Source organism: Capricornis sumatraensis, chromosome 5 (assembly GCF_032405125.1).
Source record: "Capricornis sumatraensis isolate serow.1 chromosome 5, serow.2, whole genome shotgun sequence".
Lineage (NCBI taxonomy): Eukaryota > Metazoa > Chordata > Mammalia > Artiodactyla > Bovidae > Capricornis > Capricornis sumatraensis.
In genome coordinates this window covers 19,874,863-19,897,918 of record NC_091073.1, presented here as the reverse complement: position 1 = coordinate 19,897,918, position 23,056 = coordinate 19,874,863, and the positions used below count along the sequence as shown (strand labels likewise).

Here is a 23,056-nt window from a genome sequence, read left to right as displayed (position 1 = left end):
ATTCTTAAACTTTGCTGCACCTTAGAATGATGTGTTAAAAACCTGACATGGGGGACTTTCCTTAAATCAGTGAAATCTATCTACCAGTGAAGATAGGGATGGAGCCTCCGAATTTTTAAACTTTTAAAATATCGATATTCCGGTGAGCACCATTGTCCCATGAGTTTCCAGATGAGCAGTCCCCTTCCTGCCCTTTGTCTGGAAACCCCAGGCTTATCAGTCATCTCACTCTGCCGGCTCATGGCTGAGCCATCAGCTGGCTTCCATTCCTCTTCACCAGGGTTGGGTCCTGGCACTGAAACCCTTCTACAAATATTTGTGCTTTTAACCTGCCACTGCCTGTCATGCATGTCACCTTGGCCAATATTTACACTTGTAGATGACTGTACTTAATGCTTAATGGTGTGTTCAGCTTAAAAGGTGTAAAGGATGTGAATTACTTGAGTTTTCCCTGTTTCCTTTTGAACCTTGGAAAACATCCAGATGGTTCTCTTTAGCCCTTATTCACTTTCTTCAAACATTTCACAACTGGGGCCGGTAAAAGTAGACCCAATGACGCAATACTCAATTTCTAATTTCTTGCCAATCACCAGGAAGCATTTTGTGGGTTGGTGGTGTGGCGAGGAAGAGGGACAGCATGTTGTGTAACATTGTGTACCAATGCAAAATTGGGCTGTGGTTATCTTCTGGGGTAGCCCCTGGTGGTTTTTCAGTATGGACATTGAAAGGTCGGGCAAGGTCGGGCGTGTTGAGGCATGCCTGGGCATGCCTGGGCATGTCGGGACATTTCCCGGCGGAGTGCCGCAGACAAGTCCCAGAGGCGGGCCGACAACCAAGCCGTCCAATCAGGTGCCGACACGGAGCCCTTGGACACCAATCACCGCTGTAGCCCGCGCTTTCTTCCTTATATGGGAGCCCGGCCCTGGCTATAAAACCTTTCCCCACCCCTCATACCTTGCAGACTCCCTTCGCTTCCTTGCTTACCCGCCCCCGGGAGTTCTGCCCGAGAGCGACCACCCAATAAAGGCCCTGATCAATGGTCCATAGAGGTGGCTCTTTCTTCCCGCGGCGTTTCTTACAGACATGACTACAAGTGTCTGTGGTTTTTCAGGGCCCAAGATGATCTACTGAAAGTGATGAGGTCCAGGAATGAAACTTCATTGTTTGAAAATTAATTTAAAAAATTAATAGGGTGGTTTTTTTCCTTCAGAATCTATACATGATTTGACAGTTGAAAGTGTTTGCATCTTACTTTCCGTATTTGGTTTCTACACACATTCTTTGATCCTGAAGACAAATTTTGTACTTGGAGACTTTGATTTCTTCTATGGCAAAGCTTCTGGAGGATCTTCCCTAGTGGCTCAGATAGTAAAGAATCTGCCTGCAGTGCAGGAGACCTGGGTTTGATTCCTGGGTCAGCAAGATCCTCTGGAGAAGGGTATGGCAACCTACTCCAGTATTCTTGCCTGGAAAATTCCATGGACAGAGGAACCTGGTGGCTACAGACCACGCAATCACAAAGAGTCAGACACGACTGAGCAGTCTCTCCCCAGGGCTCGGTTTGGCACTGCCTGGTCCAAAATGAGTTTTGGGTTCCCTGGTGGCTCAGACGGTAAAGAATCTCTGGGTTTGATCCCTGGGTTGGGAAGATTCCCTGGAGAAGGGAACAGCTCCCCACTCCGGTATTCTGGCCTGGAGAATTCCATGGACAGGAGCCTGGCAGGCTACGGTCTATGGGATTGCAGAGTCGCAGACGTCTGACAACTTTCACGCACAAAGCTTCTGGAAGTGCTGCTGGGAGGAGAGATCGCTCATTTTCAGGGTGAGCTTAGTGAGGGGGCAGAGAAAAGCTCTTGTAAGGGGCTGGAGCCCCAGGTGCAAAGCCGGGAGGCTGGATTTGGTTGGAGGAGCTGCAAGTGATGGGATGACTGGCTTGTAACAGTTAAGGTTAGGTGAAAGGCTGGAATGAAGAGGTGAGTGGGCACAGAGGTCTCATGCACTCAAATGACATCCCTACAGCCTGCAATGACGCCTTCCTCTTCTGGATCCCGCACATCCAGCTTCCCAAAGAGTGAAGTGTTAGTCACTCAGTCGTGTCTAACTCTTAGCCCACCAGGCTCCTCTGTTCACGGGGTTTTCCAGGCAAGAGTACTGGAGTGGGTAGCCGTTCCCTTCTCCAGGGGATCTTCCCGACCCAGGGATTGAACCTGGGTTTCCTGCATTGCAGGCAGATTCTTTACCATCTGAGCCACTAGGGAAACTGATAAGTGTAGATGTGATCATTGTGCTTTTCCCTTAAAAAACAAAAATGAAACAAAAACTTCACTATGTTTTCCAATAAGACCAAATTCTTTAGACTCCCTCAGTCTAGTTGTGAGACTTTTTCCCTGCTTCTTTATTTAAAGGCAAAGTGTAGAATACAGAAAACAAAAAAAAACACAAGGACAATGCAAAAAGGCACTGGAGTTCCAGGAGACATTCCACAAGGTGACCTAACCAGGGCCATTTATTTTGCACGCACAAGACTGCACAGCCTCTTTGACTTGAACATGTCGAATTCCTTGCAAAGAATTTTGCCTTTGGGAAAATCCCTGAAAAGTCCTTCAGTGTTTAAGTCCCTTAAAGAGTCAAGCGATGCTTGCACTTGAGAACATGTGGATTATCTGAAAATATCTTCTGATATTGACTTCTAATATAATTCCACAGTGGTAAAATTACAGACTCTGTATTTTAGTATCTTTAGACCATGAAATTTTTGCACTTTATTTTATGTCCCTGGATATGTTCCAGCATCTCCTAGTTTATAGTCTATGGGAACTTGAACAGAATTTGTATCCTACTGTTGTGTGAAAATTGTATGAATCTTAATCATGTTGAATTGGTTCGTAGTGCTTTTCAAATCTACTATATCCTCCTACTTCTCTGTGTATTCATTCTATTAACTTTTGAGAGTTTGATATTGAAACCCCAACTAAAAATCTTAATTTATTTACTTAAAAAATAATTGTAATATATAGTGGAACTATATGTAACCTTGTTCTGTATTTTCCAAGTCTATGGTAAATGTGTTACCATAGTTTCATAATTTAAAAAATAAGAAAGGGGGGAAAAAAGAGAAGAAATGCTAGTCAAGTGGGTTGTTACAAGAAAGAAGCAAGATCTGCTATTTAAGACCAATCTTATTCTTTGGCCAATTTTGTCATTTTGCAAATGTTCCTTACTCTTTTAAACCTCCATGTTTTTGATTAAAGGAGTCCTTTTCTTTTTTTCCCCAGAATGCCTGTTCTCCATCTCTACCTGGGAAGACTGATCAGGTTTGAGGACCTAACTGAAATGTGATTTCCTTCATCTGATTGCATTGTCATTCTAGGTGGAAGTGCCTTTTATCTGTACTTGATTAGAGTTTAATATTTTAAAACTTTAATTAGAGTATAATTTACATGAATTGGCCAAAAAGTTTGTTTGGACTTTTCTGTAAGATGGTACAAAAAACCTGAACAAACTTTTTAGTCAACCCGATATTTCCTAAAAGTAAGTGTACAGGTTGATGAAGTTTCATAAGCTGAACACACTTGTGACGCCAAGAACCAGAATGTCACCAGCACCTAGGAAACCCTTTCTCCCATCCCCACTCCCATCCAAGGGTAACAACAGTCGACACGTCAGGACACAGATTAATTCTGAACTTCATCAAAGCAGGATCACAACTACTTTTTAAGGGTATATACTCTTTCATATCCATATCTTTCCCCTAATATTATGTTTGTGATATTCATTCATGTTGTTACAGTATTTGTGGATGATTCATTCTTGTGGCTGTGTAGTGTTTCATTGTGAGAATATACCGCAAGCCAGTCATGCATTCTACTGTTGATAGCCTATTTGCTACTTTGAACGTTCTAGTATACACCTTTTGGTAAAAGTATGTGTGCATGTTTGTTGCCTGTGAACATAGCAGTAGAGTTGTGGGGTCATAGGTGCACATACATAGATACTGCTAGCCAATTTCCCACTTGACTGCCTCACTGTACACACCCACCGCTGATGCATGGGAGTTCTAGTTGCTCCACATCCTTACTGTGACTTGATATTTCCATCCCATCCATGCACTGAATATGCCTTCCAAAGAGTGTCTACCACAGAGTTTCTATTCAAGGCTACAAAGAGACCCAGATCAATGTATAAAGTAGAACAACCCCTCCCTCCCTTCAACTCTTCTGCCTTGTGAGGTGGTTTTTTGTTTGTTTGTTTGTTTATTTGTTTTGTTTTGAGTATTTGAGAAATAAAATTTCTTCCTTATTTTAAAAACTAAAGAGAGCATAGGAAACCTTCTGATGTGCTGGAAATGTTCTATATCTTACACAGTATGATGGTTACATAAGCATGAATGAACATGAATGAACATAAACATGAATGATTTAAAAAACTAATAGAGCATCAACAAATTTGTATACCTTTCTACAGTCCCATCCCAATGATCAGTGTAAAGAAGAGACTTATGTGAATACATATTCAGAATAGGTTCTTGCCAGGCTGGGGAGTAGATTAGTGATTTGAATGTAACCCAGTCTGGAGATTCTCAGAGAAGCAGATTGGCCACTTGCAACATGGTGCCTATTTTTCTGCCTCAATTGTCACTCTAAGTTTACTTGATGGAAAAGGGGAGAGGAATTTCTTCCAAAGACAAGTTGGTTCTAAATGAAGGGGTGATACTGGTAAACTCTTCAGCTTCCTTCAAATATCATGTTTGTGCCTTGTTTACTCCACTGCTGTTTATACTGGGCACTCCGAAGCCTAGAGTTCTGGAATAAAATAAAGATCAAGCATAGATCTAGAAGTCTTTAAAAAAAAAAACAACTTTAAGATGTCATTTTTATTGGGGTTTTTTTTTTGTCCCAAAACAATATTGCCACCTATTGGCAGAAAAGGAGAACTTTATTTCAGTGTTTTAATTGCGAGCAGTAATGATTCAACCATGGATGAAAATAAGCTGTATTAATTCAACATTTTCACCCTAACCTGCTCCCACCACCTTTCAGAAGAGATAGAGCTCATAGGACTCTTAAATGTCACATCAAGTACTTGATAGGGCATTACGAATCCCTCCAGAGAGCTGGCATCACTGCCTTCTATGTTTGCTTGAGAGAAATTTTTGTTGTTTCATTGTTAGCTATCATTCCATATAACAAGATTTTAAGATCAAGAAACTACTTTTTCTGTCACGTGTGTTAGTAAATCTTCCCAGTAAATCTCACGCTCATTAGCAGAGATGTGTCGTCACAATGTTGTGTTTACAATATTGTTCTGTTGAAAGTTTTCACTTTTGTCTCAGATGCAAAGGATTTGTTAACAAAATGATCCACTTGTTATATACAAATAAATAATACCAGTATTTATTAGAAGATTATCTGGCTTGCTTTCAGTATACTAATACTAAAAGAAAAAAGAAATAGAAACAGTAGAGGATACATCACCAAATTGGGTTTTGACTAACATCCAGACTCAAACAGCACTGGGAAGTCCATGACACAGCACCTCTGGAGTCCTAACTGGGAGAAGGTTCCAGGCAGTGCATCAGCTCTGTGGGTGGAACTTCAAAGATTGAGTTCCTGCTTAAAATCCTAGGATGTAAACTGATATCATCATCAATCTGTGAGCAAACTGCAGCTCTGGTTTCATGTTCAGTTCACTTCAGTCGCTCAGTCGTGTCTGACTCTTTCCAACCCCATGGGCTGCAGCACGTCAGGCTTCCCTGTCCATTACCAACTCCCGGAGTCTACTCAAACTCTTGTCTATCGCGTCGGTGATGCCATCCAACCATCTCATCCTCTGTCGTCCCCTTCTCTTCCTGTCTTCAATCTTTTCCAGCATCAGGATCTTTTTCAGTGAGTCAGTTCTTCGCATGAAGTGGCCAAAGTATTGGAGTTTCAGCTTCAGCATCAGTCCTTCCTCAATATTCAGGACTGATTTTCTTTAGGATGGACTGGTTGGATCTCCTTGCAGTCCAAGGGACTCTCAAGAGTCTTCTCCAACATCACAGCATCTAAAGCATCAATTCTTTGGCACTCAGCTTTCTTTAAGTCTAACTCTCAATGGTCTAACTATGAGTTAAACTATAGTCTAATTATGACTACTGGAAAAACCATAGCTTTGACTAGATGGGACTTTGTTGGCAAAGTAATGTTTCTGCTTTTTAATATGCTGTCGAGGTTGGTCATAACTTTCCTTCCAAGGAGCAAGCATCTTTTAATTTCATGGCTGCAGTCACCATCTGCAGTGATTTTGGAGCCCCCCAAAATAGTCTGTCACTGTTTCCATTGCTTCCCCATCTATTTGCCATGAAGTGATGGGACCAGATGCCATGATCTTAGTTTCCTGAATGTTGAATTTTAAGCCAACATTTTCTACTCTCCTCTTTCACTTTCATCAAGAGGGTCTTTAGTTCTTCACTTTCTGCCATAAGGGTGGTGTCATCTGCATATCTGAGGTTATTGATATTTCTCCTGGCAATCTTGATTCCATTTTGTGCTTCATCCAGCCCAGCATTTCTCATGATGTACTCTGCATAGAAGTTAAATAAGCAGGGTGACAATATACAGCCTTGACATACTCGTTTTCCTATTTGGAACCAGTCTGTTGTTCCATGTCCAGTTCTCACGTTGCTTCCTGACCTGCATATAGATTTCTCAGGAGGCAGGTCAGGTGGTCTAGTATTCCCTTCTCTTTAAGAATTTTCCATAGTTTGTTGTGATGGTTCCATGTTAATGCTTTTTTTTTTTTTTTTTTTGTCTTAAAACTTGAAATGTTGCTAAGCCTAGGGCTTGGTGGGCCAGCTCCCCTCCAGGGGCTCAACAATCTCAAGAATGTTCCACCATCTTATCTATGGTGCTGCAAGGCTTGCACTCACAGTAGGCAGTCACTCAAGCCACTCATATCAGGGCAGTGTCCAGGCAGATTAGAAGCAAGGTCAGAGGACTGTTCTGCTTTGTCTCTGAAGCCTAAACAAGACTATTTATTTAATTTCCCTAGCAGAGATTTGGCAAAGTCTACTTTATTAACTTCAATTTATTACATTTTACTGTTTTTCTTTTAACTGCTGGATGTAACAAAGTTTTCCCTTAGCATGAAAATGAATGCTTTTAAAAATCATAATTAGGGGAAAATTGCATTCTTCTCTAATAAAATACTAACATGTCAACAGTAATACTAGTTGCATATCAAAGACACCATAAAACAAAAATTGCCCTGGTGAAAATGTTATGAAGACATAGAAAACTTGGCAGTTTAAATTTTTAGTGCATCTTTTTCTTGTGTTTTGTTTGTTTGTTTATTAATTTGCCAAACATTTTTGGTTGCTGTTGTTCGGTCACTAAATCGTGTTAGACTTTCTGTGACCTCATGGACTAAGCGCACCAGGCTTCCCTGTCCTTCACTGTCTCCCAGAGTTTTCTCAGATTCATGTCCACTGAGTCGGTGATGCTGTATAACCATCTCATCCTCTGCTGCTCCCTTCTCCTTTTGCCTTCAATCTTTCCCAACATCATGGTCTTTTCCAATGAGTTGGCTCTTCACATCAGATGGCCAAAGTATTGGAGCTTCAGCATCAGTCCTTCCAATGAGTATTCAAGGTTGATTTCCTTTAGGATTGGCTGGTTTGACCTCTTGGCAGTCCAAGGGACTCTCAAGAGTCTTCTCCAGCACCACAGTTCAAAAGCATCAATTCTTTGGGATTCAGCCTTCTTTAGGGTGCAACTGTCATTTCTGTACATGACTACTGGAAAAAACATAGCTTTGACTAGATGGACCTTTGTTGGTAAAGTGATGTCTTTGCTTTTTAATACACTGTCTGGGTTTGTCATAGCTTTTTTCCCAAGGAGCAGAATCTTTATTTCATGGCTATAGTCATCATCTGAAGTGATTTTGGAGCCCAAGAAAATAAAGTCTGCCACTGTTTCCACTTTTTCTCCATCTATTTGGCATGAAGTGATGGGACAGGATGCTGTGATCTTAGTTTTTTGAATGTTGAGTTTTAAGCCACCTTTTTCACTCTCCTCTTTCAACTTCATCAAGAGACTCTTTAGTTCCTCTTTGCTTTCCGCTATTAGAGTGGTATCATCTGCATACCACTTGTTGATATTTCTCCCAGCAATCTTGATTCCAGCTTGTGATTCATCCAACCTGGCATTTTGCATGATGTACTCTGCATATAATGGAGGAGGGCATGGCGACCCACTCCAGTATTCTTGCCTGGAGAATGATGTGGACAGAGGAGCCTGGCAGGCTACAGTCCATGGGGTTGCAAAGAGTTGGACACTACTGAAGTGACTGAGCATGCACACACCCTGCACATAAGTTAAATAAACAGGGTGACAATATACAGCCTTGTTGGACTCCTTTCCCAATTTGGAACCAGTCAGTTGTTCCATGTAAAGTTCCAACTATTGCTTTTTGACCTGCATACAGGTTTCTCAGGGGACAGGTAAGGTGGTTTGCTATTCCCATCTCTTTAAGAATGTTCCACAGTTTGTTGTGATCCACACAATCAAAGGCTTTCGTGTAGTCAGGGAAGCAGAAGTAGATATTTTTCTGGAATTCCCTTGCCTTCACTGTGATCCGATGAATGTTGGCAATTTGATGTTTGTTTCCTCTGCCTTTTCTAAATCCCACTTGTATATCTGGAAGTTCTCAGGTCACGTACTATTGAGATCTAGCTTGAAGGATTTTTAACATAATGTCATAAACATTTATTAGGAACTTACTATATGTTAGCATTTAGCTAGAAGCTGGGAATACAAAGATTAGTGTGACAGCCGGTGCCCACTGAGAGGCTGTACTGTAGGCAGGTAAGACACACACAGAGACAGTATTAATTGTAATACTGTTAATACTTTGTAGAAAGTATAGTTACCAAAATATTCTGAAGACACAATGAGAGGCACCTCAATCCTGATGGAAAGATGGAGGGGAGGACAGCTTTGTTGGGAGAAACCTGAGTCCATTTCCAAATAAGTGTTTGCTTGGCAGACTGAGCGACTGAACTGAACTGAACTGAACTGGCAGAGGGCAGGGGTTGAGGGTGGTGCAGGGCTAAAGTGGAGTTTGAAGTGTCTGTGGGACTTCCAGGTGGAGCGGTCTACTTCCCATTTGGAGATGGGAGTCAGAAGCAGGTGCATAGAATAGAGAGTGAGGCAGAGATTTGGGATTTCACCCAAGAAATTCTGTAGCAAAAAAGACGCATGGCTGGGGATGAACATCTGAGAGGGCAGAGGCATGCTGGCTCCCAGAGAACCTCCAGAAGCAAAGAATCAAGATTCCCCAAGAGAACAAGAAAGTTCAGTCATGGAACCAGAGGGACTCATCCACAGCCATGAGGCCAAATTGGCCAAAAGTTCCACTTTGTTTGACTCCTCAGGGTATGTAATATTTTTAAAATAGTTGCCAACTTCTAAGGGTCGAGTGATGCCTCGTAAAATCTGCATGTTTAGCTGCCCATGAAGCACTGGAATATCGGCTATGTAGGGCCTAGCTTCCTCACAGCTGCACAGCAGCAGCCCTTTTGCTGCGGTGACGGGCTCTCCAAGACCCCACAGGCTCACATCTTGAGGTGGCCATTTCGTTCATTGAGGTGACCTGCCCCCTCTGGGCATTCACATCTGGGATCTTCCCCTAGAATTTCAAGAATGGTGTGATCTCCGAATGTCCACTTCAGCAGAGGAATGACTAAGGAATGAGAGAATCTCCCCTGCCTTTCAATTAGCAGCTGATGAGTCAGCGGAGTGACCTGAGGGAAGGGAAGATTAAGCAGATTAAGTAAACCACGGAAGCAAACGAAATTACTATGGATTGAGGAGTGGCCAGGAGGGAAGGAAGAGCGTGGTGAGGATAGAGGGGCAAGTGATCTTTTCTTTGAAGGGCCACAGAGCAGATCTTTTTGGCTTGGCTGGCCAGATGATCTCTGTCACGACTCTTCAACTATTCTGTTGTTCAGCACAAAAGCAGCTATAGATAATATATAAACAAATAAGCATGGCCATATTCCAGTCAGATTTTATTCGCAAAGATAGGCTTTCTGTGGCCCACAGCTTGCCCAGCTGGCGTGCACTGGGTCAGGGTTAGGACATTAGGTTGAGAGGAAAGCCGACAGGTCTGTAGACAAGGGGAGGGGTTGGTAAAAAGGAGACATTGAAGGTAAAGAAAAGCAGGAGAATGATTGATGAGGCCACTTCCAGAGGGAGCAGGAGGGAGACAGGGCAAGGCGCTCAGTGGGGGTGAGGGGAGGAAGACCGTGCCAGCCAAGGCAAGAGCTGAGCAGAGCTGGAGAGCGAGCTTGCAGTGTGGGAGTAAAAGGAAGCTGGATATTGGTCCTGGTGCTGCTGGCGCCAGTTTTGTGGATGAAGTAGGAATGAAGCAATCAACTGAGAGTCACTGAGAAGATGGGATGAAGACGCTGGAACAACAGAGAGCTGACAAACCGTGCTGAGGGCTCAGCAGAGAAATAAACGTGTTGTCGCATTGTTGCCATTTTGCATGGCAGCAGCAACCCCAGAGTTTCGAGTCAGAGGATGTAGATGGTGAATTTTGAGATAGTAATTCAGAACACATGGGTCTCAGCTGAGTAGTTGTAGATGAGGCCAAGAGGGTACTGCAAGATGGGAAGGAGAGAACAGGTCAAGGAATTAGAGGGGTTTTGTGAACAGATCTAGAGGGTGTGAAGGTTGTTGTTCAGCCAGTAAGTCATGTCCAACCCTTTGTGACCCCATGGACTGTAGCATGCCAGGCTTCCCTGTCCTTCACTATCTCCTGGAGTTTGCTCAAATTCATGTCCATTGAGTCAATGATGCCATCCAATCATCTCATCCTCTGTCACCCACTTCTCCTGCCATCAATCTTTCCCAGCATTAGGGTCTTTTCCAATGAGTCAGCTCTTTGCATCAGGTGGCCTAAGTATTGGTGCTTAAGTTTTAGCATCAGTCCTTTCAATGAATATTCAGGACTGATTTCTTTTAGGATTGACTGGTTGGATCTCCTTGCAGTCCAAGGGACTCTCAAGAGTCTTCTCCAATACCACAGTTCGAAAGCATCAATTCTTTGGCACTCAGCCTTCTTTATGGTCCAACACTCACATTCATAGATGACTACTGGAAAAAACATAATTTTAACTAGACAGACCTTTGTTGGCAAAGTGATAGCTCTGTTGTTTAACACACTGTCTTAACTTTTCATAACTTTTGTCATAACTTTTCTTCCAAAAGAAAAGTGTAAAGATGGAGAGCAGAAAAGATATAGGAAGTGATCTGAGAACAAATGATTGGGCCTTAGAATTTCTGTGTTGGGGCATTTCCAGGATATTCAGATCCAAGTCAGGCTCCTTTATTAGGGGGTTGAAATACAGTGCCGCAAAGGACAGTCAGTATCGGGAGGTAAAGTTGCTCACTAGCTATCTTCACAGAGGCTGAAATCTCTCAGGATTTGGAACGAAGGGGCTTTCACTCAGTGATGGAGAGTGACCTGAAGGCAGCAGATGACAGCAATGAGGAGGAGTGGGAGGACGTGTGTCTGTCTGGCACGGGCATTCACTAGAGGTGTGAGCAATAAACTCCTTCTAGGCTCACAGGCGCCTGTTTTAGCCCTGTGGAGTCAGCACTTTCCATTGCCAAGGACACCAGTTCATCACTATCTCTACAGACAGGCCGGTTGGGGCCTGTTCAAGATGTGGAGGAGGAGTGTGTTGCTCACAGGCTTACCCTCTCCTTACAAGTCCCTACAAGCCCCACTGTGAGCTTTCTCTCAAACTACTGTGACGTAGTCCTGTCATTAGAGAATATGTGGGACTTCCCTGGTGGTCTGGTGGTTAAGAATCCACCTTTCAACAATGCAGGGGGTGCAAGTTCAATCCCTAGTTGGGGAACTAAGATCCCACATTCCTCAGAGCAGCTAAGCCTACGAGTCACAACTAGAGAGTCAGTATGGCAGTAAGGAAAGATCCCAAGACCCAACCCAGCCAAATAAACAAGTAAATAAATATTTGTAAAAACTAGAGAATATGTCGGCTTTCCCAGCCTGCCTGCTTCTTCTGGCCTGTCTCTGATTCTATTCAATCTGCAGCTCCAGCCGATAATGGGTGTCTGCTCCCCTTTCACCAGCAGATGGACAGGTGATCAGAATATCTCTGCAAATATTCCTGGGAGAGGAGCCGGGAGTCTTCCTAAATGACAGCCCCCCAGCCCTACCCCCATAGGGGCTGTATGACCGGCGCTGTGGCAGAATCCATTTGGAATCACAGGTCAGGGGGTGTTCAAGTTGTGGACAGTTAGTGAGCACTCTTCTCCAAGTTCCACCCTGAGACGGGCCTCAGACCAGGACTCTCCAGGTGGAAGATTCTGAGGAGCCTCTGAAGAGAACTAGAATAATGGGCTTAATGAAAGAAAGCCATATACATGCAGCTTATTTAAAATGCACACAGTATAGTTTGCACCAGATTGTTAACCACTCTGTTTAATAACCTGTCCTTATCCCCTCTTCCCCTGTTTTCTCCCAGAAATTGAAGCTTTGCTTTTGGCACCAAGTATGAGCTGGCCCTTTGAGTTTAGAGAGAGGGACAGATCACACAGGAATTAAGTCAGAAGATGCCAGCCCCAGGGCTGGGCCATGCCCTCGTCTCTGGAGCCTTAGGAATGGAAGCTGAGTCCACATGCTTCCTCAGCTGTTGTGTCTGTGATCTTCCCTGTCAGCTGTTTAAAGAACAGCTGAGGAAGGAGGCCTGCATGCTTCTGGGCTCCTATTGCATGTTTCAAGCATGAATCAGACCCAGAGGCTAGCGTTTGTCCCCTCAGTTAAGAGCTGCAGCCCGTATCTCTCCAGATAAGCATCTCTGAAAAACAGCCAGTGCCGGGCAGATGTAAGAATCACAGAATGCCAAGCCTTAATTCTGGGGAGTGGGGCATCCTGGCCCACACCCTGAGGAGACAGCTTTCACCCTTCAGGTAAGATGAAAAGAAGGGAAAAAAATTCACCCCTGGTTCTCACACTAGAGAGAAGAATCAATCCTTATGGCAGTAACATTTTGCAAGTTTTGGTTTGTGTTAACAAGTCTGAAACCTATCCAGCCAACACAGCTCATTTTACCGGCAAAGTGTTTCATTTTAATTCTTATTTATATTATATTTTATTTATTTATTTATTTTTGGCGGCACCGGGTCCTAGTTGTGGCACTCAGTATTCCAGGTCCCTGACCAGGGATCAAACCGGCATTCCCCATGTTGGAAGGTGTACTCTCAACCACCAGGCCATTAGGGAAGTCCTGCAAGGTGGTTTGTAACATGTCATCTAAGCCAGTGCACAGTCATTTAGTAACCCTTATATAGATGTGATGATATACTGGGTCAAGAGACTAGGACACACTGCTAAGAATTTGTTTGATTTTCATTTGTAATGCCTGTTCTTTGCAATGTGGCGGGGAAATGGCACTGGTTTGGTTTTCAACCCAAAGCAGTGATTTAAAAATTGTACACAGGAATCATCTGGAATTTTAAAAAAAAATTCTGACTCCCAGGCCTCATTGCAGAGAAATCACATCAGAATCCATGGAGGTGGGAACCAGGAGTCAGGAGTCATAGATTTCCTGGGGGATTGCCCTGAACAGCCATGTCAGAGACCACCCACCCTCTGAAGAATCACATTTACTTATGTGACCATCCTCTGTCTATGGAATTCTCCAGGCAAAAATACTTGAGTGGGTAGCCATTCCCTTCTCCAGGGACCTTCCTGGCCCAGGGACTGAATCAGAGTCTCCTGCATTGCAGGCAGATTCTTTAGTGTCTGAGCCGCGAGGGAAGCCCAAGTGACCACAAGTGTCTATTAATTCAGTTCATCTTGTATTTGTTGGCATTTTGACTTGGCACTCTGAGAGTTGATTTGATTATCCTGAGGATATTTCTGGATCCTAATAAAGTCAAAATCACTGGGAAGCAGTAGGGATAAGAGCCAGGTGGAAAGAAGAGGTCTCACGAACCACAGGGGAAATTTTCTCAGTCATGAAACCTGAAGGTGTGCAGAGCATCTCTCCAGATCAGAGGTACTGAGCTCTGAGTCTGGACAGCTGGACGTAGCAGCAGAAGCAGTGGATCTGGGGTAAGTGGGGAGTATACCAGAGAGATTGTCTGGAATAATTTCTCTCTGCAACTGGAGATAAAGCTTATAAGCCAATTTATAAGCCAGGTGTAGTAGGATACGAGGGTGGACTTGCTCTGTTTAAAGAATCAGGAACACAGTGTACAGACTCTCAAAGTCTTTAAGTCTGTAAAGGTGATGATTCTCAGAATGATTTCTTTTTTTTTAGTTGAGAGTTTCGATGATTATTACTTTGTCAAGAAAATAACCACATTCCTTTATCAAATATGTGTTCAGTGCCTTTTCTGTGCTGGGCACACCATTTGTTACTAGAGATACAAAGATTAAATAGAACATAGTATATGCCTGTGTGAATCAATGTCCTAGATGGAGAAAAGGGTGCATAAATCAAACCCTTTTAAATAAAAAGGTAGCAAAAAAATTATGCTGGATTTGGACGCAGTTCTGTGAGTCTGATGTTAACCCTAATGGCAACAACCCTTGTTGATTTCATTTTCCTTCTTCCATTGCTATATCCTGGACTCTGTATTTTTTGCATATAATGTAAATTAAGTACTCTATTGGTTTGTACTGCTATTGTCAGGAGAAGGTAGGATTTTTAGCAGGGGAGGCCAGACGGTTCGGATCCTAAACTTAAGAGCAAAGAGCAACTTCTTTGAAGTCTGATGTGTTACTGAACCAGAGAGAATTCTATACAGAGGTTAAGGTAGGCAGAATTGCTACAGTAACTGTTTCTTTTGAAATCTTTTCAGGTTTTCAGCCATGTTGACTGTTTCTACCATACTAAAATTGAGTGAAAATATTTGCTTGACCCACATCTCTGCTCCCAGTGATGTTCTGTCACATCTTCTTTCCTAAATTTGTTGTTCAGTCGCTAAGTTGTGTCTGACTCTTGCAACCCCGTGGACTGTAGCCTGCTAGGCTCCTCTGTCTGTGGGATTTCTCAGGCAAGAATACTGGAGTGGGTTACCATTTTCACCTCCAGGGGATCTTCCTGACCCAGGGATTGAACCAGCAGGTGGAATTTTTACCCCTGAGCCACCAGGGAATCCAAATCACTGAGTAGTGATCTCCAGTCTTTTAAATATCTTTTGCCTCTCCCCTCAATGCATTTATTTGCAGTCTCCATGTGAACTCTTGGGTCCCTTCCCTTTTTCTCATTTCCTGACCCCTCCTTACCAATGTCTCATTATCTCTTTGCTGGTTTATTACACATTTTCCCAGCAGGCTCCCTCAGGCACCACAGTAGAGGGTGCTGAGCTGAACTGTAACATGCTTATTAGAACAGTACTTTATACAAGAAATCAAAACTGTTGCTTTTATAATATCCAGCAAAACTGAGACAAAGAAAAATAAAAGGGTAGCAAAAAAAAGCTGATGAGAAGGGAATGATCTAGGCAGAAGGGAGAAAGTACTAAGACATAAAAGGATATAGATGCTCAAAACCAGCGTAACCAGTGAGGTAGTCTGGTGGGTCAGTGATATTTACCAAGCTGATTCAGGGCTTCAAGAGGGTGGCAGATTTACTAAACAATTACACAGAAACCAGACAGACCCAGGGAGCCCGAAGGTGAAATTAGATTATCCAACACAAGACACTGTGCAAGCCCAGCTGCTTGTACACAGTGTTCGTATTTGGAATAAATAAGCTGCAACTGTTATTCCTTCCTCCCAGGCTTCCAGCCTAGGAGTGGAGTTGGGATGAAATGAACACAACAGTTTAAACGTCCACGTTCTGGTTTACATGATTCAAAACAGGAAGAGTCCAATTTATTTTTAGGGTGGCTCAGTGGCCTGTTCCTCCTGATCTTATCCATGTAGAGTTTGTACATTGAGACCACCTCCTGCCCAGTCTCTAATGGCAGAAACATTAGCATTATCCTGCACCTCCCTGATGTGTTAGACAGCAAGTCTACACGACTGCCTTCCCTTTAAAAAAAAAAAATTATTTACTCTTGGTGGTGCCGGGTCTTCATTCTTGCATGGGCTTTTCTCTAGTTGCGGAGATGGGGCCACTCTTCGCTGTGGTGCAGGGCCTCCTCACTGCAGTGGCTTCTCTTCTTGCAGAGCACAGGCTCCAGGCGCTCGGGCTTCAGTAGTTAAAACTCACAGACTCTAGAGTGCAGGCTCAGTAGCCATGGTGCCAGGCTTAGTGTCTCCGTGGCATGTGGGATCTTCCCCCACCAGAGATCAAACAGCTGTCCCTTGCATTGCAAAGTGGATTCTTAACCACTGGACCCCTAGGGAAAACCCTGCCTTCCCTCTTCTACTCAGCATGTGCTCCGGTCCCTTTACCCTGCGGTCCACTGGAATGGCTGCCAGAGTCCCGCTTCTGGCCAGCACACCTGGTCCTGCTACCTCCTACTTCAAAACCTGTGCTCCCCTGTCATCTCCAGGGTGATGTGTACCACTCTCAGCCTTGCTTCCTAGAGCCTCTGATGGCTGTCTGACCCCATCGCTTGTGCTTCCACCACTTATCTCCATAAACTGGACCTCTAGTAGATAACTTTTTCCAGAAGCTACCAGGACTTTCCATGCTACACTGTCATTGTTCATGCTTGGAATGTCTCTCCCTTCTATTTTCTAACTAAGAAATGGGTAGTTACTCAGCCACAGTGCAATGCTTCCCAAGTGAGTTTTTCTAAAGATGAGCACCATCAAGGATATAGTATCTTTATTTATAATCTTTTGATTTGAAGGGGCGTTTTTTGCCTCACCTGAAACTGATAGGCATTCATATTTTTGAGTGACAACTGCTAGTAATAGTAAAAAATTAAAAAAAATTATATTTATAAGCAGTTCAATATGTATTGAAATCTTCCCCATGTCACCCTAAGCCCTCTGAAGTTAGAATTGTGGGAGACAGCGGAGGGGAGGGGGAAGCTTCTGATCTGGGTCCTCTCATCTGGTGAGATGACCCTGGCAGCTCCTGGTCTCCCCGGCCTCAGGCAGAATGCCCAGTTCTATATGTCCATGCAAGGCTCTTCTCTTGTTTTATTTATTTACTCCCTTGTTTTTCTGTAACTTTTTTTTAATCTAAACATTCTAAAGTATTTAATGTCTATTTTTTATATGCATTCTGACATGATATGGTGGCTTCCCTGATGGCTCAAACAGTAAAGCGTCTGCCTGCAATGCAGGAGACCTGGGTCCGATCCCTGGGTCAGGAAGATCCCTTGGAGAAGGAAATGGCAACCCACTCCAGTACTCTTGCCTGGAAAATCCCATGGACGAGGAGCCTGGTGGGCTACAGTCCACGGGGTTGCCAAGAGTCAGACGTGACTGAGCAATTTCACTTTCTTTCTTTACATGATATGTATTGTTTGTGGGCAAAAGTTTGACTTATGTAAGTTTATTCAAATGTTACTGTTATCTATCTCATCTTGTTTCTTATGCCTGGATTGCCATTTTGGAAGGAATGGGAAATCCTGTAGCCCTGCAGTGGACATTTATCACAGTTTTTAATGAAATACCCACCACATGCTACTCTAATAAGGAAGGAGGCAGTTTGATGATGTGGCTAAGAGTGCTGGCTCTGGGTTCTGAATGCCAGTGTTCAAATCCTAGCTTCTTCACTTATTAGCTTCATGGTCTTAGGTAGGTTACTAAATCTCTCTGCCGTTTAGATTTATCACTTGTAAAGTGGGGACACTTTAGCACACCTCAGAGGTTGCTGTGAGGATTACATGTGATAAACATATCTATCTAGGCTGTTCCTCTTACTGGAGAAAAGTCACACTACAGATTGTACCACAAATGTTGATAATTTCCACTCCCTCATGGATCCTCAGTGATGCTCAGAGACCCCTTGCTGCTGCTGTTGCTGCTGCTGCTGCTGCTAAGTCAGTTCAGTCGTGTCTGACTCTGTGTGACCTGATAGACGGCAGCCCACCAGGCTCTGCCATCCCTGGGATTCTCCAGGCAAGAACACTGGAGTGGGTTGCCATTTCCTTCTCCAGTGCATGAAAGTGAAAAGTGAAAGTGAAGTCGCTCAGTCGTATCCGACTCTTTGTGATCCCATGAACTGCAGCCCACCAGGCTCCTCCATCAATGGGGTTTTCCGGGCAAGAGTACTGGAGTGGGTTGCCATTGCCTTCTCCAACAGAGACCGCCTTAGTTATAGTTAAATCCTCTTCAGGAGCTTCTTCCTAGGTTTCCTAGGTTCTTAAATCCCTTTATCCCCAGCAGGTTCACATTTACCAGCCTTGCCTCTTATTTATTTATTTACTTATTTTTATTGGAGGATGATTGCTTTACAGTGTTGTGTTGATTTCTGCCTCTTATTATTCAAAGCTTAAGTCCTCCACTTACACTGGAAGTTCAAGGTTCCTGCACTTGGGGAAATAACATGCCAAAAGGGGTGCAGGCAATAAGGAAGTAAACAAACCATATGGAAAATGTTTTTATCTAACTAGAAATGCTTTGTTTGACAACAACATAATGGGGAATCTTTCATTTGGGTAAAAGGGGAAGCCTTTCTGCAGAGGTGACATTGAAGCTGAGACAAGGCTGCCATGTGAACATTAACAAGCAACAAGACCTAGACAGAAAGACCAACCTGTGCAGACACCCTTGGAGGAAAAGGAGCTGAAAGTGGGTGAGGAACAGAAGGTCAGCCAGCAACACTGAAATCCAGGAAGTAAGGAGGAAGATAGTAGGAGATCAGACCAGACCAGGCAGTTCAGTGGAGCTTACTGTGGGGAAAGAAATGTTCTTCATCTGTGCTGTACACTGTGGTAACCACTAGCTGCATGTGGCTATTAAATTTAAGATAATGCAGATTACATAAAACCTAAAATTCAGCTTTTCAGTCACACTAGTCACATGTGGTTCCATGAATATAGTGAATTTAGTTGCTCAGTCATGTCCGACTCTTTGCGACCCCATAGACTGTGGCCTGCCAGGCTCCTCTGCCCATGGAATTCTCCAGGCGAGAATACTGGAATGGTTTGTCATTCCCTTCTCCAGTGGCTCTTCTTGACCCAGGGATTGAACCCGGGTCTCCTACATTCCCGTCTGAGCCACCAGGGATGGATACAAATATACATAAAAATTATTAACAAAATATTAAAGAATTTTTTTCCTATTACTAGCATTTCAAATGCTCCCTATAATCCTACCATTTAAATGTGTCCAACAAACACGTTTTTCAAGAAATGGGACTTCTAGTCCTTATATCTGTAGAGATTTATCATTAGTGTGTGTGTGTGTGCGCTCAGTTGTGTCCGGCTCTTTGTGAGTTTATGGACTGTGGCTTGCCAGGCTCCTCTGTCCATGGGATTTTCCAGGCAAGAATACTGGAGTGGGTTACCATTTCTTACTCCAGGGGATCTTCCCGACCCAGGGACTGAACCACTGTCTCCTGTGGCTCCTGCATTGGCAGGCACATTCTTTACCACTTTTCTACCTGGGAAGCCCATTTATGGTCAGAGTGATTAAAGGTCCTTGGCCCTGTCTGCCACCTGAGTCACTAGGAAACATGGGCATCTGGGCTGTCTAGGCCTAGGCCTCAGGCATATGAACCTCTGTTTTTATTAACTTTTTATTGAAGTGAACACATCATGTCATAAACATGAATTTTTATGAACTGACCAAACTTGGGTAACCAGCACTCGGATCAAGAAACAGATTATCACCACCAGCTCAAGGGAGCCATTTGTACCCCAGCCAAAGTTATTACAGTCCAGCCAGAGTTGTCAATATCTTGACTAACATATGGAATTATTTTGCTTTTGGAATTAAAAAAAACAACTAAATATATACTCTTGTGTTTAGCTTCTCTCCCTCAGTGCTGTGTGAGAGTCATCCATATTGCTGCAGATAGTTCTGATTCATTCATTCTCACTCTTGTATAGTATTTCATTCTGTGAATAAACCTCAGTTTATTTATCCATTTTACTATTGATGAGCACCTAACTAGTTAACAACTGGTATTTGATATCTCTTATATTTGAGACAAGAGTGTGAGCAAGCTCCAGGAGATGGTGAAGGACAGGGAAGCCTGGCATGCTGCAGTCCACGGAGTCACAAAGAGTCAAATAGGACTGACCAACCAAACAGCAACAATTGAGATCTATTAAAATTAAGAACTTTTATTCAACAAAAGTCACCATTAGGAGAATGAGATGTAGAGAAAAATGTTACACACACACACACAAAACAAGTGTGTACCCTGAATATAAAATATATACATGCTTATTACATATGAATTAGTAGAAAGCCAACTCAAAGAAATACTTGACACATCTCAAAAGAAAATACACAAATAACCAATAAACACATGCTCAACCTCATGAGTGGTTCAGGATATGGAAATTAAAATAATCACTGAAATGGTTAAACTATAAAGGACAGAGTCCCAAGTGGTGGTGTGAGGATACAGGACAGTTTCATTCTCACACACTGCTCACGTGAGTGTCGATTTGTACAACCATTTTAGGAACTCTTTGGGATCCCTGGTGGCTCAGCTGGTAGAGAATCTGCCTGCAATGCAGGAGACTCTGATTCAATTCCTGGGTGAGGAAGATCCCCTGGAGAAGAAAATGGAAATCCACTCCAGTGCCCTTGCCTAGGAAATCCCATGGACGGAGGAGGCTGGTGGGCTACAGTCCATGGGGTCACTAAGAGTCAGGCACAACCGAGCAACTAACACTTTACTTGGTAGATCTACAAATGATTGAGCAATTCTGTTCTCCAATGATTTAGCAATTCTAGTCTCAGATTACTCTACAGAGATGGATATATATGTGCCCCCAAAGACAAGTATAAGATGTTTTTAGCAGCACATTTGTTATGGCCCCAAACAAACATCTTTGTGTTTAAAATAACCTACACGTAGATTTTGAGAACTCATTAGGGCTGAGAACCATAGCAATATCAAATGCACTTTTGATAGAATTTTCATTTTCATTTTTATATGCTGACTTAATAGGAAAATTATAAGACTTTACTTTTCTCTTTTGCAAGGAATAAGCTGAAATTATGGAAAGGGCTAAAAATAATTTATAAATTTATAATTTATATATTATATTATTTATAATTATAAAATATTGTTTTGGTTGTTAAAATACTAAATGCTTTATGGATTTTTTTCTTATGTGGTAGAATCTTTAAGAAACTTTTGACCCTGATAGTGGAATCAACTATGGGAAGGGGTTAAAGTCAGGAAAAAGTAATAATTCTTTAGTATCAAGTCTGTACTCTAATAAGCTTCCAGGAGGCACTAGTGGTAAAGAACCGGCCCGCCAATGCAGGGGACAGAAGAGACGTGGGTTTGATTCTAGGGTCAGGAGGATCCCCTGGAAGAGGGCATGGCAACCCACTCCAGTATTCTAGCCTAGAGAATCCCATGTAGAGAGGAGCCTGGTGGGCTTCCATTCATAGGTGTCACGAGAGTCAAACATGACTGAAGCAACTTAGGATGCATGTACACACTTTTATTTTTTTGAAGTAAAGTGAAGTGAAGTGAAGTCGCTCAGTCATGTCCAACTCTTTGTGACCCTGTGGACTGTAGCCTGCCAGGCTCCTCTGTCCATAGGATTCTCCAGGCAAGAATACTGGAGTGGGTTACCATTTCCTTCTCCAGGGGATCTTTCCGACCCAGGGATCGAACCCGGGTCTCCCGCATTTGAGGCAGACGCTTTAACCTCTGAGCCACCAGGGAAGCCCTTTATTGAAATATAGTTGACATAATATTGTGTTAGTGTCAGGTGTAGTGCAAAGTGATTCAGTCAGATATATATATATATATATGTTTGATATAACACATGATATATTTTCCAGGTATTCTCAGTATACTTTGGAGAGATGAAGAGACTGGAGGGCCTCTTTTATACAGCTTAGCCCTCACTTGTATCTTGAGATAAAAAAGGAGGCTGAAAACTATTTCCCCTTCCAGGGAAGCCACCTGTTATTTGGACGTCATCAGGGCAACCATCTTTTCAGGTAAGTCTCTCACTAGAGAGGCCTGAAACCATACTCACAGAAAACTAGTCAATCTAATCACACTAGGACCACAGCCTTGTCTAACTCAATGAAACTAAGCCATGCCCACAGGGCAACCCAAGACGGGTGGGTCATGGTGGAGAGGTCTGACAGAATGTGGTCCACTGGAGAAGGGAACAGCAAACCACTTCAGTATTCTTGCCTTGAGAACCCCATGATCAGTATGAAAAGGCAAAATGATAGGATACTGAAAGAGGAACTCCCCAGGTCAGTACGTACCCAATATGCTACTGGAGATCAGTGGAGAAATAACTCCAGAAAGAATGAAAGAATGGAGCCAAAGCAAAAACAATACCCAGCTGTGGATGTGACTGGTGATAGAAGCAAGGTCCAATGCTGTAAACAGCAATATTGCATAGGAACCTGGAATGTCAGGTCCATGAATCAAGGCAAATTGGAAGTGGTCAAATAAGAGATGGCAAGAGTGAACATTGACATTCTAGGAATCAGCAAACTAAAATGGACTGGAATGGGTGAATTTAACTCAGATGACCATTATATCTACTACTGTGGGCAGGAATCCCTTAGAAGAAATGGAGTAGGCATCATGGTCAACAAAAGAGTCCGAAATGCAGTACTTGGATGCAATCTCAAAAACGACAGATGATCTCTGTTCGTTTCCAAGGCAAACCATTCAATATCACGGTAATCCAAGTCTATGCCCCAACCAGTAACACTGAAGAAGCTGAAGTTGAACAGTTCTATGAAGACCTACAAGACCTTTTAGAACTAACACCCAAAAAAGATGTCCTTTTCATGATAAGGGACTGGAATGCAAAAGTAGGACATCAAGAAACACCTGGAGTAACAGGCAAATTTGGCCTTGGAGTACGGAATGAAGCAGGGCAAAGACTAATAGAGTTTTGCCAAGAAGATGCACTGGTCATAGCAAACACCCTCTTCCAACAACACAAGAGAAGAC

General features: G+C 43.1%; 1 protein-coding gene across 3 annotated transcripts in view; it reads left to right on the top strand.

Moving 5' to 3' along the window:
* The window catches only part of ASNS (asparagine synthetase (glutamine-hydrolyzing)), a 152,979-nt gene that overhangs the window by 61,594 nt on the left and 68,329 nt on the right, over positions 1 to 23,056 (top strand). Inside the window, exon 3 of one of the 3 annotated variants that reach the window (XM_068972680.1) lies at positions 3,276 to 3,314. The exons of 1 other annotated variant lie outside the window; for it this stretch is intronic. The gene's annotated coding sequence lies outside the window, so the exon portion shown is untranslated. Of the gene's footprint in view, positions 1 to 3,275; positions 3,371 to 23,056 lie in introns of those variants that run through there. One more of the 3 variants, XM_068972682.1, reaches the window with a different exon arrangement.